The 3,940-nt window shown below is 31.1% G+C and overlaps 1 pseudogene; it reads right to left on the bottom strand.

The window, feature by feature from the left end:
- LOC132183919 (uncharacterized) overlaps positions 1-1,399 on the bottom strand; it is an 8,694-nt pseudogene extending 7,295 nt beyond the window's left edge.
- Between the last annotated feature and the right edge of the window lie 2,541 nt (positions 1,400-3,940).

Below are 3,940 nucleotides of genomic sequence, written 5' to 3'. Positions count from 1 at the left end.
ATTTTTTTGTAGTGATAAGAGAACGCTAAGTCCAGCTCATATTCCAAGCAAGAGAATTTTAAATTAATCCTAATAATTCTTGTCAAGTATAAAAATCATGCACATTATAAAGTCAAGCTACAACTACAAGGTAATAGTAGACCTCTTTGCAACATAATTGACAACGTAAATGCCTATAAATCCTGCCCATAACAAGCAGACATATATGAAAGATTTCATCCGGTGAACCCGCAGGCAGCCAACTGCTTGCTAACTGAAAAAAAAAAGAAAAGGAATTATACATGTGTGATAAAAGTGTTAAATTATATATCACCTATTTTAAAAATTTAGGTTTATAAAAAAAATTAATTTAATTTATATTCTAACAATAAAATAAATAAAAATAGCGTCCAGTATCCAAACTATTCCAATTGGAAAAAACATGGCGCCTGTAGAAATTATATTTGCTAAGGGCTAAACCACAATTAATACAAAATCATGCAGAAATATTTAGACGTCAGATCTAGAGAGAATGTTCGGGAAATGTAAGATGTATATATATGTGCTATAATTAGGGCAATTGATCTGTTGTTCTTCAAAGGCATGTAGATATATATGTACCTTAGCGTTTCTTTTTGCAAGCGGCCTCTCTCTACAGTGACGCTGAAAAACGCAGCAGGCTACACTTACCCCCTTCAAAACAGGAAAAACCATAATATAGATTATAAAGGCGGGCCGGAAAATCTACAACATGATATGGAAATACCAAAAGCTAGCCTCTCCAGGCGGACTTACGGCAGACAGTTTAAGAATGGTCCATATAAGCTTGAGAATGGTCCACATTCCTGGCAACTTTCGACCGGCCTCACGTGAAAAAATGTAGCAAATGCCTTCATAAATTGAGTGGAAGACAAGAAGAAACAAAACAGAAGAGGCAAAGGTTGTCAACAATAAAGACGGATTCATTCTCATAGAAACTCCCACTGACCGAGAACTAGGAAGATGATATGCAATTGCTGCTGAAAGCCACGATGCATACCTGGAAAATGTTAATTTTCAGTCACATATATATATGAATGTGCACACTATACTTACGTACATTCAATTATTACCACTCATTGAAGTGTATGTAGCTTGGTTTCCCTGTCAATGGTTGGGAAAAGAATCGGACCCAAGGCTGAAGAAAAAAATAGAAGAATCCCAACAAACAGACATGCATACACCACCATATAATGCTGTTGTCGTCAAGACTACACCGAATGTCGAACAAGCCAAAAAACACACAACTCAGGCATGCAACCAGTACGGCGTGGCGTGATTTGGTAACAATCCTCAACCATACACGAAGTGTTCTTATCCTCTCGCTCGTGGCGGTTCTGAATGCATTTAGGAAACCAGTCCTAATAACTGACTCATCCATTCGAGAGGTTGAAACTTGATTCAGAGTATAGGCAATCTTCCAAATTCTGTTAAAGAAGTACTGCTAATTAATATAAATATTTTTATAAAAATACTCCAAAATATTGCTACAGCTACGGGTTAATTAACCTCCAGAATATATATTATAATCATAGTTATAATTAGTAATATACAAGACGACATTTAATGATATAGAATACGTAAGTACTTGGTGTATCCAAGAATAATCCCCGTAATATACCCTGTTCCATCGATCTTCCCTTGTATTAGTTCGAAGAAAAGAAAAGAAAAGAAAATATATATTATATATAAAGAGAGAAAAATATAAAAAAGCCCCACAAATTAAAGGCTGTTTGCGATAAAGCCTTATAATGTTCAAAATATACTAAAGTAGCTCATCAAACTACCAAAATGTGTCAAAAATGGCACATCTTTTTTTATATTCCTATAATACAAATAAAAAAATAAACTAAACTATTTTTTAAACAAAAAAGAAAGAAAGAAAAAAAAAAACAAGAGGCGAATAAATACAAAATATTTTTTTTGGAATGAATAAAGAATTAGTTACTATAATTGGCTTATATTACAAATCGCTTGTGCAATATAAAAAAATATAGATAAATGCAAAATCAAACCATATTGTTAGCACAATTGGTAGGCACCCCTTTCCTTTTTCCTTTTTTATTTTTTTATTTTTTTATTTTTTTATTTTAATTTTGAAAAATTAATTTTTTAGTTTTTTATTTTAGTTTTAAAAGAATAAGGGTATTATAGGAATATGAAAAAAAATGTGGCATTTTTGACACACTTTAATAGTTTAATAGGTTATTTTAATGCATTTGAACATCGTGAGGCTCTTTAAAAAATGAGTTAGTTTGGGTTTTATTTTTTATTTTATTTTATATATATATTTTCCATATATATATATATATATACACAAAATATTTGAGTTTTTATGATCAACGTTACTGTCTATATATGATCATAGCAAGTTAAGTCAAAAAATAATAATAATAATAATAATAATTTTATATAATAAATAAACAGATAAATATTTCAAGTAGAGAAGAAGAATTAGTTGAAAATTAGTTATAAATTCTTGTTGAAAATAGAAATGGAATGATTAAACGTGGATGATTATGTGCATATTCCAAGTAGCACGGAAAAGAAACTTTATACATGCATGTTCCGGCCAGTAAATGGAAGAAGACGGAAGAACAAAAACAGAAATTCATGCGGGAAACGTTACAAAAGCATTGGCAAATAAAAAAATAATCAACGTACGAACACTAATTATAGAAGGATCACAATGTCAAAAATTAAGAAAGAAATTCGTGAGATAGAAAAAATGAGAGGGAGGAGAGGCACCTGCGAGGTCCGTCGCTCGGCAAGGAAAGAATTGAAGAGCAATGGTTCGGAGAAACTGGACATATATATATATATATATATAAAGAAGTCAGCAATCTACCGTGTGTAGATCTCTACCATCGATCCTTCTGTATAACCTCTGACTTTGGCGGAACCAACACCAACCACCATTCTACGAGGAAGGTCGTTGGTAACAATCGCATATTCTAATATAACCCAGCTCGAGTCTTGGGATTCCTCGGGTAAACGAGAGAGAAACAGAGAGACTTTGTATTTTAGGTTAGACTTAGTCGCAGGAGATAAGAATGCCATAGAAGAAGATTGCTCGAAGTTTACAGAATTCTAGTTAATGTGTAACGACACTCAACGCGGCTGTGCTTGTGCTTGTCAACGATGACTTCGATTAGTTTAAAATTTCATTTCGAGTGCGAGAAAGGAAAAATAAGATTTGAATGGATCAACCATGAAATGCTAAGGGGAAAAAAATGTTAAGACATTTTCAAATTATGCCTATGTCGTATGATCAAGTGGGGTGGCTTACGGTTGGTTTGTTAAAATTTTGAGAAGTATTTTGAATTTTTAAGTTTTAAAAAAGATGAGAAAAAATTTAAAATTGATTTGGTAAAATTTTTGAGTTTTGTAAAAATTAACAATTGAGAAATATTTTTATTTTAAAGAAAAATAAAAAATAATTTATAACTTTTTGTAAGCACTACTTTTTTTAATATATATATATATATATATATATATATAAAACTTTTTGTAAAAAATAATATTTTACAAAACTCTAAAAAATTGAGAAATAATTATATAAAATAAAAAGAAAAATAAAAAATAATTCAAAAGCTGATGCACCACGGTGCTAGTGCCGCCATCGTGGTGGTGATTTGGCGGCTCTAAAGGTGGCCGCAACACTCCTTTTTTTTTTCTTTTTAAATTTTATCTTTTATATACTTTTTTTTAAAATAGTGTATTTTATTTTTTTTAAAGTAGTTTAGGTTTTCAGAAGAGTTGTGTTTTATTTTGAAAAGTCGATCCGGCTTAGGTGCAATAGTGCAAAACTACCGCACCATGTAGTAGCCCAAAACGACCCAGTTTGAGGTCGTTTTGGGCAATAAAAACTATTTTTTTTAGAGAACAAGAAAAATATTAAAAAACTAAAAGTATTAAAAAA

The sequence above is a fragment of the Corylus avellana genome, chromosome ca6 (genome assembly GCF_901000735.1).
Source record: "Corylus avellana chromosome ca6, CavTom2PMs-1.0".
Lineage (NCBI taxonomy): Eukaryota > Viridiplantae > Streptophyta > Magnoliopsida > Fagales > Betulaceae > Corylus > Corylus avellana.
Note: the sequence above shows the minus strand (reverse complement) of the source record. Positions and strands in the feature narration are given on the sequence as shown.